At 37.6% G+C, this 14,952-nt stretch overlaps 1 protein-coding gene and 1 pseudogene across 4 annotated transcripts in view; one reads left to right on the top strand and one right to left on the bottom strand.

The window, feature by feature from the left end:
• The window catches only part of GRM8 (glutamate metabotropic receptor 8), an 893,584-nt gene that overhangs the window by 267,338 nt on the left and 611,294 nt on the right, over positions 1–14,952 (top strand). The gene's annotated exons all lie outside the window — the stretch shown is intronic.
• LOC121819486 (ATP synthase F(0) complex subunit C2, mitochondrial-like) lies at positions 11,677–13,182 on the bottom strand (annotated as a pseudogene).

Raw genomic sequence — 14,952 nt, 5'->3', positions numbered from 1 at the left:
GAGGAAAATGCCTTATATTCTTATGAGCTGTTGACCTGGAATATGTTCAGTGCTGGTGGAAAAGAATGTGGACCTTTCTCAGCTGGGCATAAGAGAGAGCTAGCTCTTGATTTTACTAGTGACTCAGGATTTTGTTTAATCTCAAACTGAACTTTAGTTCAGTTTCAGTTGCTCAGTTGTGTCCAGCTCTTTGTGACTCCATGGACTGTAGCATGCCAGGCTTCCCTGTCCACCACCGACTCCAAGAGCTTGCTCAAACTCACATCCATCGAGTTGGTGATACCGTCCAACCATCTCATCCTCTGTCCCCTTTTCCTCCTGCCTTCAGTCTTTCCCAGCTTCAGGGTCTTTTCCACTGAGTCAGTTCTTTGCATCAGGTGACCAAAGTATTGGAGTTTCAGCTTCAGCATCAGCCCTTCCAATGAATATTCAGGGTTGATTTCTTTTATGATTGACTGGCTTGATCTCCTTGCAGTCCAGGGGAGGGACTCTCAAGACTGAACTTACACTCACACTTTTGCTTACCTGTGCATGAGCATGGCTGTATTGGACAATCAATTTTGTCACAGCCTCAAGAAGTGGATTTCGTCATGGGTGCAGGTATTTATTTCCATTTTTCACATCTTTCAGTCAGTCAGTTCAGTTGCTCAGTCGTGTCTGACTCTTTGCAACCCCATGGACTGCAGCATGCCAGGCCTCACTGTCCATCACCAGCTCCCGGAGTTTACTCAAAACTCATGTCCATTGAGTTGGTGATGCCATCCAACCATCTCATCTTCTGTCATCCCCTTCTCCTCCCACCTTCAATCTTTCACACATTTATTGAAGTACAATTTACACATAATAAAATGCACCCATTCCGAGTATGCTGCTACTGCTGCTAAGTCACTTCAGTCGTGTCCGACTCTGTGCAACCCCATAGGCGGCAGCCTACCAGGCTCCGCTGTCCCTGGGATTCTCCAGGCAAAACACTGGAGTGGGTTGCCATTTCCTTCTCCAGTGCATGAAAATGAAAAGTGAAAGTGAAGTCGCTCAGTCGTGTCTGACTCTTCACAACCCCATGGACTGCAGCCTACTAGGTTCCTCCATCCATGGGATTTTCCATTGCCTTCTCCGATTCTGAGTATAAAGCTCAATGAATTTTGGCATCACCAATTCAATGGACATAAATTTGAGCAAATTCTGGAAGATAGTAAAGGACAGGGAAACCTGATGTGTTGCAGAGTCCATGGGGTTGCAGAGACTGACATGACTTAACGATGAACAACATATATCTGTGTGATCACCATCACGATCAAGATATAGGATGATCCCATGACCCAAAAAAGTTCTCTCATGCCACCTTGCAGTCACCCCTCTCTCTCACTAGCCACAGTCCTGGGCAAACACTCATCTATTTTCTGTCATTTTAAAATAGTTTTGCTTGTACTGAAATTCTGTGTAAATGGAATGATATAGTATGTATATCTTCTTTTGCTCAGCAAAATGTTTTTGAAATTAATCTGTGTCATTGCATGTAACAATAGTAAAATGGTCTATATATTTTAATGTTAAGTAGTAGTCCACTGAATGCGTGTTTCACAAGTTGTTTATCCATTCACTTATTGATGGATAGTTGGTTTGGTTTCCAGTTTTTTTGCTACTAAGAGTAAATCTGCCATGGATATTCTTCTAGGGTAGACATATAGTTTAATCGTTCTTTGATTGTTGGGTCATATGACAGATGTGTGTTGAACTTTATAGCAACCTGCCAAACTGCTTTACAAAATAATTATACCGCTTTATTGTCCCAACAGCATTGCTTGAGACTTGATCCAGTTTTTAAATTTTTAGCCATTCTGATGGGTTTGCAATGGTATGTTAATATGGTTTAAATTTGCACTTTTCTTTTGACTGATGTAGTTATGCATTTTTTGATGTACTTAGTTGCCATTTGTATATCTTCTTTAAAGTGTTCAAACCTTTTGATAATTTTTTATGATAGGTTTTTGTCATCTTATTAAGTTCTAGATACAAGTCCTTTGTCAGATAAAAATGCATGCACATCAATTCATATATATATATGAATTTATAAATGCATAAATTCACACACACATATACACATACGTGAAAGTATACGTACATTTACATACATATGCTCTATACACACATATGTGTGTACATGTATATATACACATATATACATGGCTTCCCAAGTGGCTCATTGGTAAAGAATCCACTTTTCAAGCAATAGACTTGAGTTTAATTCCTGAGTTGGGAAGATTTCCTGGAGAAGGAAATGGCAACCCACTCCAGTATCCTTGCCTGGGAAATCCCATGAACAGAGGAGTCTGGTGGGCTACTGTCCATGGAGTCACCAAGAGTTGGACACAACTTAGTGATTAAACAGTAGCAGCATATATAGATACATATATGAGTAACATTTCATTCTGGTCCCTCCCATTTTGGTGGTTTTTATTTTAGCTTTTTATTTTCTTAATGGGGTTTCTCAAGATTCAATTGTAATTTTGGTGAAATTCAATTGATTAATTCTGGATTTTTGCAAAGTTTTCTCCTTTAGGAAGATTTATAGTTTTGGTATTTATGTTTAGGTCTATGATCCACTTCGAGTTAATTTGATGTATGATCTGAAGAAAGCTCAAAGTTCACTTATTCATGTGCACATCCAGATGTTCTTCACCTTTCATGGAAAAGACTCCTCTCAGTATTGAATTGCCTTGGCATCTTGTCAAAAATTAATTGATTGCATGTGAATCTATTTCTAGATACTCAGTTCTCCTCCATTGATTTATATATCTATACAGATCATATTAGAACTACATATCCAATACCACACTATCTTGATTATTGTAGCCTTAGTGTGAGTCTTCAGATCAAGTAGTATGAGTTCTTCAACTTAGTTACTCTTTTCAAAGCAATTTTGGCTGTTCTAGGTCCTTCAAATAGTCATGTATATTTTATAGTCAACTTGTTTTCTAAAAAAAAAAAAAACAACTTCCTAGGATTTTCTTTTGTATTTTTCTTTATTGTGGTAAAATATATAAAACATAATGTTTGCTATTTTAACCATTTTAAGGTATACAATTCAATGACATCAATTACGTTCACAATGTTATGCAACTATTACCACTATTTCTGAAATTTTTCATGACCCCAAACAGAACGTCTGTACCCATTAAGGGGCAATACTCAATACTCCCCAGCCCTTGGTGATCTCTAATCTGCTTTCTGCCTCTATGAATTTGCCTATTCTAGGCATCACAGATAAATGGAATCATATATTATGTGTTCTTTTGTGACTAACTTATTTCACTTAATGTTTTCAAGATTCATTCATGTTGTAGCATGTATCAAATTTCATTCCAATTTATGGCTGAATAATATTCCATTATGTAAATGTGCCACATTTTGTTTACCCATTCATCTGTGGATGGGACACTTGAGTTGTTTCCAACTTTTGGCTATTGTCAGTGATGCTGCAGTGAGCACTGACATTAACGTATCTGTTTTAGTAGTTGTTTTCAATTATTTTAGGTATTTATCTAGGGATGGAATTGTTGAGCTATATTGGAGAAGAAAATGGCAACCCACTCCAGTATTCTTGACTGGAAAATCCCATGAATGGAGGAACCTGGTAGGCTACAGTCCATGGGGTCGCAAAGGGTTGGACATGACTGAGCGACTTCATTTTCTTTCTTATGGGCCTGCTAGGATTTTAATTGAGATTGTGCTGAATTTGTAGAACAATTTTGAGTAAATTGATAAACAACGTTGAGCCAACTGACCTGTGAACATGGTATATCTCTGTCGTAGCATGGGCTGCCATAATGAAATACCATTGACTGGGTGCCTTAAAAAACAGAATTTTGTTTTCTTATAGTTCTGTAGGCTGGGAAGACCAACATCAAGTTAGCAAAGTAGTTTTTATGCCGAGGTTTCTTTAGCTTGACTTAAAGGCAGCTGCCATTTTGCTGTGTGCTTGCATGACCTCTTGTGTTGTGTGTAGAGAGAGAGAAATAAGCCCTCTCATGTTTTCCCTTCTATAATGGCTCTAATTTCATCATAAGAGCTTCACTCTCATTATCTCATCTAAACCCAGTTACCTCCCAAAGGTCCCATTACCAAATACCATTACATTGTAAATTGGGGCTCCAACATATTAATTTAAATGGAAGGTATACAATTTAGTCTTCAGCAACTTCCTTACTTAAGACTTGTTTAATTTTTCTCAGTAATATTTTATAATTTTAAGTATCCTACTTGTACACACATTTTGTTAAATTTTAGTATTTCATAGTTTTTTGATGCTATTATAAATGTATTTTTGTTCCATTTCCAATTATCTGTTTGTATATAGAAATATAAGTAATGATTTTTTTGCTATTGATCTTGCATGCTACAACTTTGCTTAGTTCTAGTGGCTTTTTTTTTAAGATTTTGTATACACCCAGTACTCAATCAGATTGACTGTGAGTAAAGATATTTTTACTTTTTCTTTTCCTATCTGTGCGCCTGGTATTTCCTCTCTCCTGCATTCCCTTTCTTGATTGTGCTGGCTAGAACCTCCTGTGTCGGGTACAGTGGCACTGATGTGGGTAGACATTCATTGCCTTGTGCCCAGTCATAGGGAGAGGATATGAAATCTTTTACCATTAAATGTGATATTAGCTGCAGGACATTTTATTTCCATTTTTATATTTGTAACTAATATGATCAGTTTGTTGGCTACACAGGCTTTTTCCTTACCCAGAGTCTGTAGTCAGTGATTATGCTAGCTTCAGGCCCTTTAATTCTGTTTCAATTAGAGCAGTTCTTATTTGTCCATGTTATATATGAGCTGCTGCATAGTATTTTATTTCCCTGGTTCCATGGCTAAAAATAATTTGAAAATTACTGGCATAATGTCATGCTATTGACTTTTATTGGAGTTCAAAGCAGCTAGTGAACCTCATTGATGAAAATACTGAATATTATGAAACTCAATTTTCCTTGAAAAAAGACCCATAAGATAAATTCCTAATGGAATTTAGTACCAAGGCCACACTTGGAATCAGTATATAAAAGTATTACAGCTCTGCTCTATAAAGCTGTGAGAAATTACTTAATCAACTATATTTCCATTTTCTTCTTAGTCTCATGGAAGCTCAGAGCTGAATGTTGTGCATAATCACATCAATGATGATTTTTATATTTGCATCTACTTTTCTAGTACTGTGGTATGTTTTGATTTATTTCCATCTTAATCTATTTATGTCTTTTGTTGTAGGTCAATTCAAATCCTATTAGAAAGGATTTAGAAGTATAAATAATTATCTCTTTTTGAATTAATAAAAAAGCTATTTCATAAAAGGATCTACCTTTAAATATTTAATTGGAATAATATCTACCTTTAAGAATCTTAATGGAAAGCTATAAATGGAAAATCTCTAGGCTTAGGAACACTGTCTTTTATTAACCTTGCAAGATAAAGCTTCCAAAGAGAAGCTTTTGGAATGATGATCTTGTTGAGGTGAAGCTGAAATGCTTATGACTAAAACAAGGGGAAACAAAACCCAGAGACCTGCTGTTTTCTTTAGTGATCCAAAAGAAATGGTTGAATATGCTGAAAATATTCTACTAAATGAAATGGTAAAGATTTACAATGATTTGGGTTTCTGGGTGAGATGGTAAAAGAAAGTTGAGAGTTACTGTGAGCCATTCCAGTCTATCCTTATGCTTGAGGAAGCGGTTTGTTTTCTATAACAATAACTAGAACAAAAAATTTTAATTATAGTAATTATAGTACCACCTAATGCAATCACATACAAGGGTATTTATACATTTTAATGTTAATTGTAGATGTCTTGACCTAGAAGAGATATAGAGTGAAAATTATTTTATAAAAAGTTGAATTCTCTACCACCCTAAATGTTTAATTTTTATATGTAATTTTTTAGGAGAAAAGACACAGCATTTACTTTAAAAATATTTGTATGTGTTTATATTTTTGTATTAGTGTATATATATATATCTATCTTTAATGTTTGAGAGTAATAGTAAAGTTCTGCTAATTACATGGGTTATTTCATATTTCTCACAATAATTAACAACAGTCCTCTAATGGCAGTTATACTTGTGTCCATTATACAGATGAGAAACTTAGCTTAGAGATGTTCAGTAATTTGCCCAAAGTCAGATAGTTAATAAAAGGCAGAATTGGGATTTAAACCATCACTGTCTTAATCGATGCCTCAGTTGAAAGGCATTTGACTGTTAACAGTGGCTTACACCAATAAAAATCTTTTCCTCACACCAGGTTTCCTGAAAGAAGCAGATTGCTCACACTGGTTTGCTTGCATAGTTCAATAATGCTATGTTATCTTTGCTCTTCCTGGTCACCAACAAGGTGGCCTTTCATTTTCACTTTTTTTTTTTTGCTTCATGGTTGCAATGCGCACAACGCAGGTTTAGACATCGTATGTTCAGGACAGGAAGACCAGGCAAGTGATAGTGCCACCTAGAACTGTGCCACGCGAGGATCCGTGGCTACAAGAGAAGCAGGAAAAGTAACCGTTAGGGTTCCTAACCACAGAAGAAGGTGGCTAGGGCCCAAGAATGGCTCTTGGGCTTGCCCGATAAATACATCAAAATGTTGATGCTGTGAGGTTAGCACTAGAGGAATTTGATTATGATGATGCATAAGTTTTAAAAGTGATGATTCAAAAAGGGAGAGTAAAAGAGAATATTTTACTTCTTGTAAGCTCTGTAATTCAGTTTTCCATCAGAGAGCTTTGGGACGCTTTGCTTTGCTAGCTCCTGGTCTTCAGTTTTGCAGTGCTTAATTATCTTTCTCCAACATGTTTCTGGAGTACTGTCATGTGTAACCTGTCAGAGATGGCAAGAAAATGGGATGGGAACCTGGCCCTGCTGTAGCTTAGAGTTTAGTTAAGAGATTATGCATTGTAGTAGAAAGGGTACCAACAGTACGGTGAGGGGGGGGGGTGCACATTTTGTATTATAATATTACCAATATTTTGAAAAAGAGATAAGCTTGAATAATCATGTATTGTTAAAAGAATTTAAGCTGGTTACCAAGAAGCAGAGTTATAATTTATTATTTTGTTAGCTTCTAACAATACTTAGAGTACCCCACAAAGATAACCAAAAGGTAAAAAACCAAGACCCAAAATAAAACAGTATCAGGGATGAAAAGTTAAGAGCATTTAAGGAAATCTCACTGAAGTGAATAGCTGTTAGTAAAGTTATACTTTGCCTTGGTTCATGAATCTAGTTAGTTTCAAATCATTTTGCTTTAAGAGCCTCAATATGATCTCTGCATTTAGGAAGGGTTAATATTATCAGGGTAACGGGTAAGTGGCCATCTTCATGTCTGGTATCACTGGAAATTTTTATAAATGGGAAATAGTTTTATAGGTTTGAAAGAGGTTATGTGGGGTCATTTATTCAAGCACTAATATACTGATGCCTGGCCTGTACTGGGAAATGCATCCAGCCCCAGAACCATAGAAGTCATGGTTCTTATGCTCAGAAGCTTGTGGTCCAGGAAAGCTGGTCTTCTGATGTCCATTTAGCTCTCTCATGTTATGGACCTGCAGCCATCCCTGTATACATGCTAAAGCCAGTTTGACTCTTTCAATGAAACTGACTGATCAAAGTAGGCAAAAATGCCAAATGGATAGTTAATCAGAACACTCAAGCTACATGTATAAGCTGACACTTACCTACATATGTTCCTAGCATTCAGCAAGAAATGTAGAATTGTGTCCATTGAAATTCTGCTTTATTCCCATGTTTATAAAAACTTATTATCTACTGTTGTTAAATTTGACAAAATATCTGGAAATTATTAACCCTATTTAAAAATATGGTTTTATCGATAGAAAAATGATTCCTGTAAGTACACTGAGTAGAGTGCCTAGCACTAAGGGTACATAATTAACAATTAGATGAGCGAATATTGCTGGATAAAAGTAAATAAATCACCATGTCTCTGGAGAACGTTTTTTTCTCAGAGTGAGTAGAGCTTCTCTAACAAATCCTTACACTTATAAATAGACACTTTAGAAAAGTTATAGTTTGTGTTGGTTAAGTCTAGTTAAGTTCAAATTATTGTGTCTTAAGAGCTTCTAGGGCAATTTTCCTGGAAATGCTTAAAGTGATATGTGAAAGCCTTCTCCTGGTGTATCTAGATCCTCTGCTAAACTGACGGGTTGTTTTGATGTCCTTTGCATAAAATGACATAATGTCATTTCTTGTGCAGAGCAATGCGCTAGCTGGCAATTGTTTGCTTGCTGTGAGGTTTGGATGGTAGTGTTTTGTCAGAGGAGCTTCGTATATATTCCTTGGCTTCTAACTTCAAATGCTCAGTGAAACTGAGCTGCTACTTCTTCAGATGAGAAACTCTAGTGTCGGTAAGTTCGAAGCCTCTCAAATTTTGAAAGCCCTTTGCCAAGGAGAAAGTGGACCATCCATTTACCTGTTTTTCTGCAGTATCATTTCCTTCAAACGCCCAGCGTATGTCCACATATTGGCTAATTTTAAAACTGGAGTGTGCCTACTCCCGTGGGTAAAGAGAAGAAATCTATTTGTTGTTGATGTTGTTGTTTAGTCTCTAGGTTGTATCTAACTCTTTTGTGACCCCATGGATGGTAGCCTGTGAGCTTCCTCTGTCCATGGGATTTCCCAGGCAAGAATACTGGAGGGGGCTGCCGTTTCCTTCTCCAGGGCATCTTCCAGATCCAGGGATTGGAACTGCCTCTCCTGCATTGGTAGGCAGATTCTTTACTTTACTTCTGAGCCACCTGGAAAGTCCTAATCTGCTATTACAAGTGTCAGAACTTGATAAGAAAGTCATTTAACTCTGGCTGCTGGATGATTTGTAACATTGCTTTATCTGCACAGGTACGTGTTTATGATACAACTATGAAAAGACATATTCCTTGCTCTGAAAGAGCGTAGTATTTAATATGCAGAAATCGTGATAGGTGCTGCCATAGGAGAAGGCACAGAACTGGATGGTGCAAAGCAAGTGGGCGCCTGAGCCAGTGTGGTGTGGGGTCAGGGAGACCTTGGATGTCTATGTAGGATCAGCCACGAAATGATTTCAGATATGAAAGGAAAAATGTTATTTTTTTCACAAAATTAACAGCTTTAATATCCTTAGTATTGAAATTATATTCTCAATATGCAAATAACTTTGAAGATGGAGAGGTGGCCTAGCAGAGCATTTAAGAGCTCAGACTCTGGAGCCAGATTGCTAGGTTCGCATTGTGAATTTTCCTTGTATTAGCTCTGTGAACTTGGGCAAGACCCTTAACATATTTATGCTGCAGTTTCTCTGTTTATAAATGGGGATCACGATGCTAGCTAGCTCACAAGGTTTTTAGAAGGAATAAATGAATTTACATTCATAAAAGTCTTTGAACATAGCAAGTATTCTATGTGTTTGTTAAGTAAATATTGTCATAGATACAGAAGTATTTAAGCACACTTATTTGCCAGTGACCTGGAATATGACTTATGTCTCCTCCAAGTGTCTCCAGTGTCTCTCTGTACTCTCCAAGTCAATGAAGTTAATTCTGATAGCCTGAAGCTCCTATACAGTGGTATTGAGAAGTGGGTTAAGCATTGATTGACTATGATCTCATCTAGTGAGACTGCTTATGCATATTAATGTATATTATATTAAATATACATGTATGGCATCTGGTCCCATCACTTCATGGGAAATAGATGGGAAACAGTGGAAACAGTGTCAGACTTTATTTTTTGGGGATCCAAAATCACTGCAGATGGTGATTGCAGCCATGAAATTGAAAGACGCTTTCTCCTTGGAAGGAATGATATGACCAATCTAGATAGTATATTCAAAAGCAGAGACATTACTTTTCCAACAAAGGTCCATCTAGTTAAGGCTATGGTTTTTCCAGTGGTCATGTATAGATGTGAGAGTTGGACTGTGAAGAAAGCTGAGCACCGAAGAATTGATGCTTTTGAACTGTGGTGTTGGAGAAAACTCTTGAGAGTCCCTTGGACTGCAAGGAGATCCAACCAGTCCATTCTGAAGATTAGTCCTCAGTGTTCATTGGAAGGACTGATATTGAAGCTGAAACTCCAGTACTTTGGCCACCTCATGCGAAGAGTTGACTCATTGGAAAAGACCCTGATGCTGGGAGGGACTGGGGGCAGGAGGAGAAGGGGACGACAGAGGATGAGATGGCTGGATGGCATCACCGACTCGATGGACATGAGTTTGGGTAAGCTCTGGGAGTTGGTGATGGACAGGCAGGCCTGGCGTGCTGCGATTCATGGGGTCGCAAAGAGTTGGACATGACTGAGCGACTGAACTGAAGTGATGTGTATTAATAAGTTTGAATAGTTTTTAGGAAATCTTAAAAATGCAAAAATAGCAAATATAAAAGTCTACAGAGTTTCTCAGAGTCTAGTACATTTATGATAATAGAAACTAACTATTATAAAAAAGGGAAAAATGTTGGACTTTAAGCATCAGTTAACTTGTATTAAAGACATAATACAACTACAAGTATTAATTTAACTACAATAAAATATGGCAGAAAGATAAGTGAAACTTCCTTTCCCTTGATTGCTAGAGCTAGTTATGATACTAATAAAAGAAACTTGAATTTCTTTCATACATTTAATCTTCCTGAAAGAAGAAATAGATGTTTTTGAAAAGGTGGCTAGAACATCCTAATAAGGAATCTTTCGTTAGTTCTGCTTCAGTTACTAATAAACTCAAATTGCAGTCTTGTTCTTTCAACAAGTAAAATTCATAGAAGATAAATATTTACTTTGAAATCACAACAAAGTAATCAGTTTGTTCTTTTTATTTTTTATCCTCCTGGGCAGTGGTGAATTTATTAATCACTAGTAGATCCTCCCTTCAAAGGCTGAGCTGATTTTATTTTGCGGATGTTTAACCCAAAGTTGCCTGTAGAATGTCATTATGTAATTAATTCAAGCTACTGAGCTGGAGCCTGTGGAAAAAGACATAGTGTAGGTTTCATGTGGGTGTAAAGGAAATGGGAAAGGTATATACATTTGGCCAAAATAATGCTGAAATAGTTTGCTGTGCTTCTTATAGCTCCTATTTATGTCAGTGAACTCAGTAAATTATTTCTAAAAGCTTTTTTTTTCTTCCTTCCTTTGTGTGTGTGTGTGTGTGTGCACGCATGTATATGCAGTGTGGAAGGAGTTTGATAGAAACTTGGGAGGAAGATAATTAGGAAAGTTTTAGCTAGATAATGTGAGGAGACATATGTAGTTACCTAAGTCATAGGAGCCAATGGCAGATAAGCCTGAAAAATCCAAAATCGTTTTCAGGGACCAAACAGGTTATTTATAATCCTCCTAAATGTAAAGGTCACTTTAATAATAGAATTATTCAGTTTCAGCATTATCTTTTCCAAGCACTAAGTTCATGAAAAAGAAACTTGATTCTGTAGGTATTAGTGAGTCAAGGTGCATTCCTAGCTAGGGTAATGACAGGCTATAATTTTTCTTATTCATACAGTATTTACTATTTGTTTTCCCTCTGTCAAACCTTGAGTTGACCATTTTTTTTTTTTCCAGGCTGCTTGGAAAGGTATAGGGAAATAAATATACAGAACAGATAAGATGTGGAGGAAAGAACCCTGCCAGATGGAGACAGCTCCTTCACATGGCAAAGAGGATGAGAAAGGCCATCCTCCGGCAAAAGACCCCATGGTTTTCAAGAGGGCAAAGCCCAGAGTGGCTTCAGAGAAGAATTGTAGCTTCAGAGGATTCTCCGCACAACCAGCCCTGAGGCTCCCAAACACAGTCTTAATCCCTACCCTAGAGCCAAGCCCCTCTGACTGTGGCAGTTCCAACCCAAATGAACTTGGCTGCTGTGTCAATGTCCCTTGAAATGGTGCTATTTTGGAAGCTGCTGTTGGAGATAAGTAAGGTCAGGGGACATGTGACTGCCAAGCCGCAGCTCTCATCTGTTAGTACCATCACAGAGAGTGGTTGGTTCAGAAGCTGAGAGATAATCCTGACCAGTGAGTGCAAAGAGATGAACTTGGGGCAGGCATATATTTTCTGAGGGTGGGGGCAGTGGCAAGAGCTGCTCCCAGGGCAGAGAAGACAGACAGGGGCAATGGCAGACTGTTTTAAGATTAACTATGATTTAGTGAACATGATCAATTGCAAGGGGGAGAAGTTGAGATATGAAACCTTTGGGGGAAGTTGTTTTAGTCATTCAGGTATAAGTAGTGATAGACTAGACTGTATGGCCCCCTGGCAACAGGGTAAAGATATTCGTTCAAAAACTAATGATGTGAAACTAAGGCAATCTAATGACAAGGTGAAGAGGCTGGGGGCGGAGGTTCTCCAAGAGGGAATGTCGAGTAGTTTGTTGCACTGTATGCAAATAGAAGTACTGAAGAGTAGCCACATCTAAAAATGTGATCACTGAAACTAGAAAGCCTGGAGAACACTTGATGATGGAATAAAGCATACAGGCGAGATGCTTTTTTTTTTTTTTCAAGCTGTGGGTAGACATTTAAATGAGGAAAAGGCAGAAAAAATAGTAAAATAGTAAACAGTACTGTGGAGAATGGTTATTTTGATAATTTAAGATTAGTTTGGAATATGTTTGTAATAGTATCTTTATTTAGTGAAAAAAAAGTCTTGATTCATACTGAGGACATACAAGCTCTTTTTCCTCAAGAAAGGACAAAGTTAAGCAAAACGTTGAAATCAGAAGTGTTAAGACAAAAAAATAAAATTGTGGGTAGAAATTCTAAAGAAAAGAAGACTGAAATAACACCCCAGTAGATTTAAGGAAATCCTAAAACCATCAGTGTTCTCCATCTGAAGACCATCAAGGGAAAACAGACTGATGCGTATAGTGTTGGGCTCACTTGAATGAAACAAAAATACCCTGTTGCCATGAGTCGGAAAGATACTCTAGCATTAAAACTCATAACTTAGGGACTTCCCTGACTGTTTAGTGGTTAAGACTCCACACTTCCTATGCAGGAGGTTCTCTGGTCAGGGAACTAAGATCCCACATGCTGCATAGCTAAAAAAAATTCATAATTTAAATAATCTTTTCCATTAACTATTTACCTCTTATGGCTGATCTTTCCACTAGAAAGTAAACTCCATGAGAACAGGTACCATATCTGTTCTCTTCATAGTGGTATATCCAGCAGCTAGAAAAGACATAGATAAGTATATGTTGAATTAAAAAATGAGTATACAGTTGTACCCTCTGATCTTTAGCAGGCAATAAAATCTGCCCATCTCCAAGAACAATTCATAGTATGGAAAAGCAATCTCTGTGAGTATTAAAGTACCACAGAGAGTAAAGTACTTATATATTTAAAAATATTCATTAGAGAAACATTTGTCATTATACTTATCTCATTTATATTTAGATTTTAGAATGCTCTACTGTGGTTTTCATTTTAGCAGATTTACCTGCTTAGTTATAGCTCATTTGGGAAAATATTAGAATTATTCTGATTTCCTTGAGCTTTCTGTGCCTAGGCCAGGGGAGGAGGAAGGAGTTGTTCAGGAGTGTGTTAAGTTGGCCTTGTATTCAGAATTCACCCAGTGATAATACGTATCAGTATCATGTACTGAACTGTGTGTAGAAGCAGATGTTTGGCATGTTTCAGGATACTTTTGGGAATAGTCTCTATTGAAGAAAGGAAAGTATGCTTCATATCCATTCATGTAATTTATGAGAGTAAAGAGGGATTTCTCACAAAGGGAGAATGCTGGATGGACTATTATATTTACAAGATAAAGCATGCTATGTGCAAATTAGCAGAGTCAGTCAGTATAGAAGAGGACAAAGAGATATAAATACATTCCTGCGGAAGGAGATTAAAGAGCAAACATGCAAGAAAATACATGATTCTATAGGCTTGGTTTCACCACAAAGGGTAACCATTTGTTTCCGTTGCTTTTATTAGAAAAAAATCTTTTGCAAGAACTATTTTGCCCCACAATAAGGTGTTTGAATATTGGAATCTTGGGGTTAAGAGGGATTTGCAAAAATTATCTAATCTTACCACCTATCTGATGCTTGAATTAATTTTTCAAAAACCTTGTCACGGATCTTGCAGTCAGAGATCAATACCTCCTAGAGAGAGTGGCTAGGAGCTCCATCCTTGGAGAACTTTGACACTAAGATATGCTTCAGTTCAATTCAGTTGCTCAGTCGTGTCCAACTCTTTGCGACCCCATGAATTGCAGCATGCCAGGCCTCCCTGTCCATCACCAACTCATGAGTTTACTCAAGCTCATGTCCATCGAGTTGGTGATACCATCCAGCCATCTCATCCTCTGTCGTCCCCTTCTTCTCCACCCCCGATCCTTCCCAGCATCAGGGTCTTTTCCAATGAGTCAACTCTTCGCATGAGGTGGCCAAAACATTGGAGTTTCAGCTTCAGCATCAGTCCTAATGAACGTCCAGGACTGATCTCCTTTAGAATGGACTGGTTGGATCTTTTTGCCGTCCAAGGGCCTCTCAAGAGTCTTCTCCAACACCACAGTTCAAAAGCATCAATTCTTCAGAGCTCAGCTTTCTTCACAGTCCAACTCTCACATCCATACATGACCACTGGAAAAACCATAGCCTTGACTAGACGGACCTTTGTTAGCAAAGTAATGTCTCTGCTTTTCAATATGCTGTCTAGGTTGGTCATAACTTTCCTTCCAAGGAGTAAGCGTCTTTTAATTTCATGGCTTCAATCACCAGCTGCAGTGATTTTGGAGCCCCCCAAAATTAAGTCTGACACTGTTTCCACTGTTTCCCCATCTATTTCCCATGAAGTGATGGGACCGGATGACATTATCTTCATTTTCTGAATGTTGAGCTTTAAGACAACTTTTTCACTCTCCACTTTCACTTTCATCAAGAGGCTTTTTAGTTCCTCTTCACCTTCTGCCATAAGG

This window comes from Ovis aries, chromosome 4 (assembly GCF_016772045.2).
Source record: "Ovis aries strain OAR_USU_Benz2616 breed Rambouillet chromosome 4, ARS-UI_Ramb_v3.0, whole genome shotgun sequence".
Taxonomy (NCBI): domain Eukaryota; kingdom Metazoa; phylum Chordata; class Mammalia; order Artiodactyla; family Bovidae; genus Ovis; species Ovis aries.
Note: the sequence above shows the minus strand (reverse complement) of the source record. Positions and strands in the feature narration are given on the sequence as shown.